Source organism: Salvelinus sp. IW2-2015, linkage group LG27 (genome assembly GCF_002910315.2).
Source record: "Salvelinus sp. IW2-2015 linkage group LG27, ASM291031v2, whole genome shotgun sequence".
Taxonomy (NCBI): domain Eukaryota; kingdom Metazoa; phylum Chordata; class Actinopteri; order Salmoniformes; family Salmonidae; genus Salvelinus; species Salvelinus sp. IW2-2015.
The window spans coordinates 2,701,260-2,713,785 of NC_036867.1; the positions used below are offsets into that span (position 1 = coordinate 2,701,260).

General features: G+C 47.4%; 1 long non-coding RNA gene across 1 annotated transcript; it reads right to left on the reverse strand.

Annotated features, from left to right (window-relative positions):
- Positions 1-10,460: 10,460 nt before the first annotated feature.
- On the reverse strand, positions 10,461-11,892 carry LOC139023135 (uncharacterized). Its single transcript, XR_011474287.1, has 2 exons — positions 11,837-11,892; positions 10,461-11,495 (listed from the first exon to the last, which is right to left on the reverse strand). It is a non-coding gene; the product is annotated as an uncharacterized lncRNA (long non-coding RNA).
- Between the last annotated feature and the right edge of the window lie 634 nt (positions 11,893-12,526).

Consider the following 12,526-nt stretch of genomic DNA (forward strand, 5'->3'; position numbering starts at 1 on the left):
CCCATCCCCTCCTGCTTCATACGACCTGGCCTATTATCGACTTCTCCTGCCCGAAGAATTTTCCCCACATGCCCCAACGGTCAGAGGAACGAAGTTCAATCGGGACAGCAATTAATGGTTGCTGATGCGTCACCAATGTATGATACTCTAATTTAATACGATTATGGAGAAACTGTTACTACTAGTATGATTGGTCATCCTCTCCACAAGCAGTGGTAGTAAAGTACTTAAGAAAAATACTCTTAAAAGTACTTAGTTTTACTATTCAATTTTTTGAACACTTTTAACTGCCTTGCACTAATAGAATGACTTTTTTACTCTTTACACCAATCAGTAACAATTTGAATGCTTAGGCAGGAAACACGGAACATTGTCTACTCCTCACACAGATCAGAGAGAAACATCCCCTTGTGTCATATACTGTACCATTCTGATCTGGCAGACATTCACTAACTACTATGCCTATGTTGATAAAATTTCTGTACTGATTAATAAGTTGAAAGTGTGGCCCCTAGCTATCTGCCTAAAAAAAGAAAATTGTAGCACCGTACTGTTTGCCTATTAATAAAAAATGTGAATTTTTGAAATTAATTTAATACTTTATCCAATTTTATACATCTCACAGTCACATTCTAAATAGCCAAAGACACTTGATTATATTATGCCTTTTACTCAAGTAAGTTAAATTGTTAGGCTTGGGTGTGACATCTTTACTTGGGTTTTTATATTTTAGTCATTTTCTACATTAAGGTATCTTTATTTTCTAAGTAATGAACAATTAGTGTATCTTTAATTGAACCACTGCTAAAGGGCCGGAGGTTTAGTATTCCAAGGCCTCAGTCGCTCTTCCACACTTCTACAGCCGTCACTCTGATATTGTCTGTATCACTCTCCGAGATTGAGGTTGTGTTGTGGAGACCCAATCTCCGCTCCGCGCTCCCATCAGAACGGAATAGTGCGCACCTGCTGATTGTGCTCACGAAGCGCACCGTGCGGACACATACACGGTCTTCTCCCTAAACCTTCGGCCTTGCCCCTGGCCACAAGCACTCTACTCTTTCATCACGCAGGAGCAGCCGTCGCCCGTTGAGAGCAGGGCGGACATAGGATGTAGACCGCTAACCTGCCAGAGATGCTCACCATGGACAGCACGAGTAAACTCGAAATACACCATCCCAGACAGATAGATATGCTACTCAATACGATCTCGCGACTTCGGGCTTCATGATGAGTTCTCTCAGCACTTCATAGGACAATTCACGATCTGCGCTCATTCAGCGACGGACTACAACTGGATTGATCCATAGATACACAATGTTCTAAAGACAGCACTGCTTCTTTCAGCCCTCTTGATTTTTGACTGAGCAGACTTCTCCAGTTGTCCATATATTGACCTCTAGCTGGTAACAGTCTACCCCTCCTCCGTGGCCGAGTTGTCGCTACTGCAGACTCGACAGTGGTGGAGTACTCGAGCTACTCACTCTTGTATTATGGATAGGTGTACAGAGACACACAATCTTCTCTGTGCTCGGTTATTTTCGTCCGTGCGAGCCATTGGTGGTCCCGCTAGCTGCTCGATACTTTCCCAATGAAGGGCTGAGTTATGACGGCAAGGCAATGATGTGCTTTACTAATTTACCGACAAGCCCTATTGTCCTGGAACCTAGCCATCCCACTCCTATATTCTGAGACTAACTTCGGAACACACTTTAGCTCGATAGCACCATTATTAACTGCAGGATTAAGTTTTGACGGTTACTAAATCTAGAAGAGCGCTGTGAGTGTTCCTCTGTTGCACCGGAATGCATCTCTCTTCACTCCGCTCGTGCACGATCAGCGTCGTACGGTGCATGGCACTGCAGTCAAGGAGTATGACGTGTGGTGGTAAGAGATTGTGGGTGGGCCTTTTTAGGTGGATGATATGTTGAGTCACCTGTTCTCCGCTTGGGTGTGGTTGTCGTATATCTAGGCCTATAGATGTCGAGTCCGATGTGTGTATAATCGCATTCACTGTTTCCTTAGAGTGTTGCGCCTTCTTCTCGGCCGCACGCTTCCGGTCATCAGATGGGGCCTCCTTGCCGATTTCAACTGCGTGCAACAAATTGTGAATGGTTGCAGCCTATCAATGTAACATTTGTATTATGCTTATGATAAGACTTGATGTGGTGAGGTGTATAGCGGATACGTAGTAGGGATCTGTGCCATAATAGCATTGTTACAGGTATAGGCGTGAGTTGTATCTTGCTAAGCCGGAGACTAATTTTCGAAATTGTGGCTTGCAAAGGAAATCCCAGACTGGGACATTTAGGGATATAATAGACATAGAACAGATTTGGTACGCGATCTCAAGAACTGTGCTTATTGCTTATTCTGGTGGATTGGACTTTATGCGTTAGAGGCAAATTATAGAGAGGGTTTCTACGCATCGATCGCATTTCGTATGAGAGTCATTCTAGGCGGACTAGTTCAGTGCCCGCTCGCTGGCGCTGCTCGAGAGCGCTAGAAGCTGGTTCGCAAGTCAGTATAGCTAAGCTCGAGTAGATGATTCGTTCGTTAGTCTTAGATATAAGAAGATTTATCCATGTGATTATGTGTTCTCTCGCTTTCTCTCCTGCGGATGTAGGGAAGAATGTGAACTTCTATAAGATTCTGCCTTCATTACTGCGGCATATAATATTGCTCAGCATAGTATGGTAGGTTGGAGCGACTGTTGGTCGCTGTGAAAGAATTTAGCAGATTGTGATAGGTGATGGTCTGTGACAGGATGAGTGGGCATCGCATAAGGAGTAAAGAGAGCACGTTTTATGCACAGAGCAGTGGCTCGGTGAGATTACAATGGTCACTGATGGGAGGAGGGTGTTCAATGGGGTGTGGGTGGCTATATTCAGCTAATTTTGTTCGCTCTGAATTGTGTGTGGAGGTCTGTAGCGGGTCAAGAGAGATGAATATGTATAGCATCACGCTTGTCGTTGTTTGATCAAATGATAGGGTTATTTATTGGCCAATATGTATTGAGAATATGGGTGTGCAAGGTGTGCAGGGTTGTGATGTTGTTGCGCCGTGATACATCGCGCCTTTGTGTGTCTAAAGATTTGAAACGTACGCTGATGTCTGGTGCTAGCGGATGGCTAATTCAGGTTCGACCGTCAGTGGGCGAAACTTCGGCGGTAAAGGTCACTAGGGATCATAGATTGCTGGTTGCAATCCTTAGGTATAGACTCGTAGAATCTGTATCTTGTTGGCTCACAAAAGCGGTGGGTAGGGACGTCATGGTTCTCGCAATAAATTAGTCGCGCTCAGTGCAGTCGCTGCCATACTGCACGGCGCTACGGTTCCGAGCACGGGAAGTGGTGCATAGTGTGGCGGTCGACGGGGTCTTGGCAAGAGGCACTTGTCGGGTAGGACTACAGATTATGATATTCAGGTGGTGGAGGGATAAAAGGGTAGAAGTGTGATGTATGCATCTAGGCAACGATAACAACTCACAAGGACACGATGGTAGAGCGGATGTGAGTTGTGAATGAGCTGGTCGAATGCTAGTGTGCGGTGGATGGCAATCATAAAGCTATGTGTGCTGTCTTCGTCGGTTGTGTAGATTGTGGTCGTGAGGTTGGTTTCAGTGAGATACAGGGCATCAGATGTTAGACAAGTAGGTATCGGCTCACAGAATTAGCGACTCGTCTGCCGGACATACGATTGCATAATAACATTGAGATTAGTGACTTCGTTGTGATTAATGGACATAGAGTCATACCCGGTCTCGCACTGTTGTGTGCTAGTGCGTGGCGGCGGGCGTTCAGCCGCGGGCAGAGATAGGATGCATATCATAGTTGATAGGCGCAGTTTCGATAACTACAGGTGATATCAGAGGAGCGAGGACATACGCTATAGAATGTGGAGAGAGAGATAGGTTAACGGAGCACGGGATTGGGAAATGAGGGACCGCATTTATTTCGTGATATTGCCGACGATCGCGATCTTTGTGTTGCAGGCGGCATGTCATGGCTGAAAACTAGACGGTAAATCGCAGGACAAGCTTTATAGCAAACATAGTTCGCCATGCGGCAATTCGTTGCGAGAGGAGGCTCAACGCACATATCTTACTCAAATGTCTCCTTAGTATGACGATATCGGTTCTTGGCCTTACAACGATCTTGGTCACTCTCTCACTGGAAGTACAGGGCCATAGCGAACTTCATAGAAGGAACTTCAGCGCCGGCAGACCATTACTTTCTTGTCACGCAAACTTTACAGTTGGCATTATGAGTTGATTGTAGACATTGGAGTCTGTGTGAGGGAATACTCCAGCATAGATTACTTGATAGACCGTCGGTTCACTGTTCGCTTCTCTCAGTGTTGATTAGATGAAGCGCGGTGGATTTCATCACTATGGAGGATGTCTCAATATCGTAGACTTTGCGCTCGCGAGAGGTGCAAGATAGCGCGACTCAGCGATGCTCTTATGGAACCGGCGCAGACTTCTCTCTGAGGTTGCTACCAGACACTTGTGGGTATACAGGGAACTATGGTGTCTCAGCGAGCTTAGTTTTAGGAGTTGCTCGCTGGGGCAACATCTTATTGTTTCTTGGTCTTCATATTTAGATGACTTGTGCACGTAGAAGGAAGATTATTGTGGCCTGACTGTTTTGCTTGCAGAGAGCGTTTGGACTTGTAAGTTTAGTGTTGGCAAAACGAGGATAGATGATTTTTATGCGGCTATGCGAGCTTTCAGCACTCGGCGGGTGCGTACTGTGACGCTTGTGTGTGCTTACAGCTTGCGAAGGCTGAGCTTCTGTTGCTGTAGACATTTCCACTACACAAGTACAGACTTACAGTTGACGGCAGGCTCTTTGTCAAGGCAGAACTCTTGACCGAGAGCTGACTTGTGGAATTTTGGTTGGCTATCACTATAGACGGGATGCTAAGAGATATAGAAAGTTCAGGTGATTGCTTCTACAGTACAGGGAGTTATACGCATCGAGCTTGCAGATTAAAGTTATGTCTATGGAGACTTCGCACGTGGTCGTTCTAATAGATAGATCACTTTTTAATAAACCTTTAGGGACGGTCGCTCGGCTGAGGGATAGCGCAAATTACCATATATTTAGGGTGCGCAGTATTTGGGCGTGTATGTGCAGTGTGGCGGTGTGTTGGTTAGATTTGTGCGCTCGCGTGGGTTCGACTGAAAGCTCGTCAGCAGCAGTGAAGAAAATATGAAGATGGTCAATGTTGCGAGTGGGGTTAGCATTTTGATTTAACGGCTGCGATCGTTGTGTACATATAAGATAGGGCTTCAGGAGTTAGAAGGTGTTAAGTGCGAGTGCACAATGATTTGCATCGGCTCACTGTACTGTTGCGCATGGCGAGTAGGAAGAAGAGTTAACAGTCAATGACGATGGGTGGCTGAGAGTGCTTTTACAGTTATTACGGAGTCAGAATATATTACATGACAGCCACTGGTATAGAGGATTCTGGATTTGGCAGGAAGTCGGATCACATGTGGGTGTATAGGCTGGATGTATGTGGAAGCATGTCTGTCATGAATTTGCTTGAATTAATTTATAACAGTCTGCTCACGGAAGTGTTTGGCTTGTTGGTGGTTATGTTGTAGTGTTAGTAGTAAAAATAACTGTATAAGAATGGCACCAAGATATAGATCTCAGTATGAACTTGCCAGGATATGTTTATCACAACATTTATTTCTATTTCTACTAATATTTTACATTGCTGTAAGTGGTGTTCAGGGAACGCTAATCGGAATCATGACATCATGTTATGTGAGAGTCTGGTCATGGACGTGATTAGCAGAACGGCGGACTCGTATTACGCCTTGACTCTTAGATATAACTCAAGTCTTGAACTCGATATGCATAGATGTGTAGGATTGCTTCGCATCGATTCGTTATCGCTTACAGTGAGGATTTCTTATTCTGGATTACATTAACTCATATTGGGATCACTAATGATAGCTGGGCTATTTATGAGACGCATGTCATTTAGAAATAATATCGCTTTGCTTGTTTTTTTTCTTTACAGATATGCTAAGAAAATACAGACACAGAAAATAAAGTTCCATAGTTAAATTGTTCTGCAGAAGCCTTTCTATTGCTGCCAACATTTTGTGTGTTGCAGTTATGATATATAATGAATATAACGTGATACATATCGATTGAGTATTACGCGGGATTCGCTATGGCACATTACCTTAGGATCATTACAGGGGCGGCATTAGGCGTTCTTTTATGGGTTGGGTCTTGTTAAAAGGCTTGTTGTGTCGGGCCTTACTGGTATTATATCCGTGTCTTTTTTCCTCCCCGCAACTGTGAGAAGCACCTTTAACACGGGTGTAGGCGGCACCAGCTACGAAGCTACATCCAAGCACATTACCCGGTTCGTGTATGTTCTCTCGCAGACACCAAAGACGATCACTACATTGTACCCTTCACGCACATACCAATTGCGCCATCCTCTAGAAAAAAGAGCTTCCGCACGACACCATTTCGCGTGCTTCCCATTGCGCCCAGAAATATCAATACATCACCTCCGTACTCTTCTGGTGGGGCTCCAGACCTACATCAAGATAGGGAGCCAGAATAAACAAGGCTTCCTGCACGCCTCATCAGGTACTCACAGACAGAACCGGAGAGCGCGTCCAGCTGGGGGCGACAGACAGCATCAGAAAACTATTCGATGGAGAAGAAGACTCCCGCTAGATGGGCTCGTCCAGAGAAAAGAGCGGCGCTACGCATAAGTAAGGCAGTGGAGCCAGGCCCATAGGACTAACTGGCAAACCCTGCCTGTGTGTCCCATGCTCGAGCCAGAGAGCACAGTGACAGCGGGCTATGTGTACTGGTAAATATGCACAGCGGCGAGTTGCTCCGCCAGCGTGGAGAAGATGCTTGCTGCCTACAGGAACGCCAGGGAGCTAAAAGTTTTTATGTCCACGTTACTCAGCACGGCCGCGGCGGCGGAGTCATATGTGGTAACGGCGGGACGAGAGGAGACAGAGCCCGGGAGCATGTGAGATAGGGCCAAAGAGACACAGAGTCCCCACCCTACCTCCAGTCTGTGCGACCTCACAGATATCCAAAGGAGGGCGCAGAAGAATTGCATACTAGCCAACTCAGTGCAGAAGATGATTAGTACCATTCTATGTCGACCCTGGTCCTATTCACATAGGAGGCCAGCTTCCCTGCAGCCGACACATCCTCCCACAAACTGGTGAGCCATAGGGTCTAACAACACACCACACGACTAACACACGACACACACAAAGCAACACAACACACACACAACATACACACAACATAAAATCGCTGCGCTGAGTACAGAATTGGATAACTCCGCCAATCATACAACAACACAGCTGTCATAATAAGTTAAGAGTTTTGAAATACTGCGTAACACAGAAAAGTCACAAGCGATGCAATGATACCTGGAAGAATACTGTTCAGTAATGTGAAAACCGTTATACAAGAAGTACAATTCTAAGAAATGAATGAGTTATTAATTTGACAGGTTTCTAAAAGGGTCTAACTGCGTGCCATTTTGCATATTTAAAACTTCTGTGGGTCCACATACATGTCGTCCTAATACTTCTTATGTGACGTTCAGGTCTTCTCTAATGTGCTGTCGGCCTACAGGTCGAGAAGCCTTCCCCTGTGCCCAATGTGACGCCCTTCTTCTCCACCAGTCCAACTGTGAGGCCCACCTGCCTGCGCAAGCACGCGTAGACAATCCCTTCTTCCTCGCTCGAAAGCCGGCAACGGCAAAGTATCCATGTAACCGCGTCGATATGACACGGTTTCTACACGCACAGACGCGGTCACAGCAAAACTGTATTGTGACTGTATGTAGTGACTACGGTATTGTATTATACTGTATTGTTAGTGTCACGGTATGTAATATGCCCGGTAAATTGCTAATATATGGTATTGTACTGTCTTATAGTATACGGTATTGGTAAATATACGGTATTTGTACTGTATTGTAGTATACGATATTGTATTCGTAGTATACGGTGTTGTCAGTGTACGGTATTTGTAATATTCGGTATTGTAGTATGCAGTATTGTAATATCAGCGGTAACTGTATTGTTTACTGTATTGTAGCTATATGCCGGTTATTGTACTGTATTGTAGTATATCGGTATGTGTAATATCTCGTTATTGTTGTATTCAGGTGATTGTCATGATATAAGTGGTAATATATGGTAACCTATTTGAGTGACTGCTAATCTGTATGTAATGTGCGTAAGTGAATAGTAGGTATCTAATGATACACACGCTCACTCATGTAGTATAACGGATATTGTTCAGATATGCGGATATTGTATACCTATTAATTGTACTCGTATGTGGTAGTAATAACGGTATTGGTAGTATATTGTAAATTTTTTTTTTTTTTTTTTTTTTTTTTTTTTTTTTTTTTTCTTTTTTTTTTTTTTTTTTGTTTTTTTTTTTTTTTTTTTTTTTTTTTGTGACTATACGTATTGTACTGCACTAAAACTGTAGGACGTTACTATACTGCTATTCTGTAATAATCATTTGTAAGATTTGAAGCGGTTCATTTTGTGTGTTTTTCTAGAGAGGTTCCGAGAATATGGAAGCAGACTGCAGGAGACCGGTTTGGATCTGAGCAGCATGGACCCTGAATCAGAAAGGCGACGCATAGGTCGCCAAACGCAGACCAAACACCAGACAATTGCTGAGGCAGCTGCTAGGGGAGATGGAACGCACCTAGCAACACAAAACCAACAAACAATAAATGAAATGAAGACTATGACGACAATGATTCACAGAGTAACAAGAGCTTGACCTCAACTACGCCAGCAAGCTCAATCGACTTCCAAGTCTCGTCGATGGCGTAGCAGCTCAAATAAGACATACATGAAGAGGGAGAAGCTGCTCTGCGACGAGACCTTCCTGGGAGGAGAAAAGAGTGGTGTGGTCCGAGGCCGGAAAAAATAAAAAAAAAGGGGGACGGGTTTTTGGGATATGGAAACCTCCCCCCAGCCCCCCTCAAAAAATAAAAGCAGGACAAGAGTCCCTCCAAGTACACCTGCAAGAATACTGCAAAGAATTTCCGGTGCTACGCGCCACCTTATGACCTGGCTCGCCATGAGAAGGCACACCTTGTGAGAGTGCTCCCCCCGAGGAGGCTTTGTGGAAGGAGGGGACCGGCGCCAGGCACAGAGCTCCCCATCGCTACTACAGCCACCACCGAGGAGGATGGATCAGGAGGAGGCGGCGGGAGAGAAGGAAGGCTCCGGAAAGCGAGGGTAGCGGAAGTGTGATCGGACCAGCGGCTCGCGAGGGAGGAGGGAAAGAGAAGGAGGAGAGGAGCGATGAGGGGAGGGGCGGCTCGGCAGAACTCAAAGAACGGAAGAACGGAGAGTGGAAGAGGGTCCGGGAAGCAAAGCAGACAGAGGAAGAAGAATCTTGTAACGTGTGTCAGCAAACGTTCTGGTCACTGCAGGATCTGACGAGGACACATGCGCTCGCACACAGGTACTAGTTGATGTCTATTGTTGTAGCCTTTACTTTCTTTAATATATTTATACCTGGCCTGCTCTGTGTACTGTTGTTGAATATTTGTATCTACTGTTTATATTTTGTATTAAGGCGAGAGACCGCTACAAGTGCCAGACGTTGAGCGCACCTTCCCCTGAATGCAGCAGCCTGGTGAGGCACACCAGCGGATCCACCTGCAGCCGCGGGGCAGCGATGGAGCTGATGCCAACGGTGCAGAGGCCCCGGCGGAGGACTCGCTTACGCGAGGAGGCGAGAGTGCACCCAACCAGCACCTGTTCCCTCCTTTCAAGAGAACGAGTAAGCGAGGGCACCGGAGTGGCCAGGGAGGAGGGCGCTAGGGTGCCCTAAGCAAGAGACCCCTCTACCAGGCTCCACACCCCGACCAAGTCCCCTGTCCACCACTGAACCAGCCCAGTCCGAGTCAGCTAGGAGAGGCCGTGGCTGAGCTTGCTATTAAGCCAGCCTCGGGAACCAGTCTCGGAACCTGTTCTGGACCCAATCCTGTAAGAACAATCCCGGACAAGCGTCTCTGAAATAGATGTAGAACTAGTTGCTGTAGAATGCGCCTCATTAAGCCAGCTAGTAATACAGCCACTGAACCAGCAAGTAGAAACCGCCCAAGAATCCCTCCACAGAGTCCCCCACCCCACAGCCCTCTGCTGTAAACCCCAGAGAGAAGACCAGGAGGGCCCATCGGAAGGCTTCATCCAAGGCTACTGAGATCCACACAAGCTTCCAGTGAGTACATCCTGACCTGCCGGCGAGGCTCCCTGGTGGGCCGTGGAGTAGGGAGCGCCCAGTCTCTGTTATCCTTTAACGCGTGGACCGCTGTTATTGCCGACAGTGCCATAAAGATACACCCCTCACCCCCATAATGCAAGACGATGAAATCAAGAAGAAACACCTTGTTTCAAAGTGCCTTACTACTTCTATTTTTTTTTTTTTTTGCTATATCTTTATCTACATTTATTTACGGAGGATCTAATTTTTATAGCTTTTTATGATGATTACATAATTGTTTTTGGAGTCTATATAGAGATGACCTTTGAATAAGCAATAAATGAAATCTCATTTACCATGACCGATTAATGACATGATCAAGTGTGTGACAGACAAAAAATAACCGTTATTGTGTATTTAAACCACAGTTAAAAACAATGCAGAGACTGAGTCAGTTCACAGCAGTGGAGATAGTCACTCATGTAACTGGAAACACCGCTATAGCAGACAACTGTCAGGCTGTCATAAAGGTGTCCTGAAAAAAGACTGGCGTTGTTCTCTCTCCTTCGTCTTGATTTACTCCCTCTCCCTTTCTCACACGGTCCCTTATCCCTGATTACCAATGTCTACAGTCTCTCTTTTTGTTTGCAGAATACATGAATGAACTGTGACGTGATTTGGTGTGAGGGGACAGGTGACTCAAAGAAAACAGACTTGACAATGGATAACCTGCCGCATCTGAGAACTCTGCTTTTGTCTTTGGTTTTTAACATGCCCTCTTCCCATAGGCTCTCTTTATCTTTTCAGAGATAATATGGGCAATATTTGCCTGAACAGTGTGTTTTTTCAGAATCATTCTCACTTAATTCCATGTGCGTTGACCATGTTGCTTTTGGAGTATTGTGTGTGTTATTCGTTCAGGAGTCGGTGGGGGGATATAAGATTTTTGCGTTCCTAGAAACCTCTCGGAGGTCCCATGTTGTCTGTACTACCACCAGTGTGTCTAGCTTGTGTCCACTTTCCCCTCTTCCCTAGTGGCAACTCATTTTCTTGCCGCTAATTTAGACGTCTTCCAAAATGACTGTCACTGTGTTCTTAAAGCCTTACCTGTGGTTCTGCTGGGTTATTTTATATGCAGAACTCACCTCGTGCTCTAGGTGGAACACTACTCAGTTTTGTCTACTTTAACTTTAGTCGCCCTGCTGCCTCCCGTTTGGGCAATACCCCCCTTCCACAACCCACCTCACCCCCCCTTCATCACCCACCTCACCCTTCCACCCCCATCACCCTGTCCCACAACCCACTCACCCCCTTCATCAACCCACCTCCCCCTTCATCACACCCACCTCACCCCCCCTCCACCACCCACCTCACCCCCTTCATCACCCACCTCACCCCCTTCACCACCCACCTCACCCCCCTTCCACACCCACCTACCCCCCCTTCCACCACCTCACCCCCTTCCACCACCCACTCACCCCTCCACCACCCACCTCACCCCCCTTCATCACCCACCTCACCCCCTTCATCACCCACCTCACCCCCCTTCCACCACCCACCTCACCCCCCCTCTCATCACCCACCTCACCCCCCCTTCCACCACCCACCTCACCCCCTTCCACAACCACCTCACCCCCCCTTCATCACCCACCTCACCCTTCCACCACCCACCCACCCCCCTTCCACCACCACCTCACACCCCTTCCATCACCCACCTCACCCCCCCTTCATAACCCACCCACCCCCCTTCCACCACTCACCTCATCCCCCTTCCCACCCACCTCACCCCCCTTCCACCACCCACCTCACCCCCCCCCCCTTCCACTGCCCCCTTAGCTCCCTTGCCACCCCCCTACTCCTTCACTGCCCTTAGCTCCCCTTCACCGCCCTACTCCTCCACTGCCCCCTTAGCTCCCCTTCCACTCCCCCTCACCCCCCTTCCACTGCCCCTTAGCTCCCCTTCCACGCCCTAGCTCCCCTTCCCCACCCCCTCACCACCCCCCCCCTTCCACTGCCCCTTAGCTCCCCTTCACCACCCACCTCACCCCCCTTCCACTGCCCCCTTAGCTCCCTTCCACCACACCTCACCCCCCCCCCCCTTCCAGCCCCTTAGCCCCTTCACCCACCCACTCACCCCCCCTTCCACCGCCCCTAGCTCCCTTCCACCCCCACCTCACCCCCCCTTCCACCACCCACTCACCCCTTCCACTGCCCCCTTAGCTCCCTTCCACCACCCCCACCCCCTCCCACAGACCCTTAGCCCAAGAGTATAT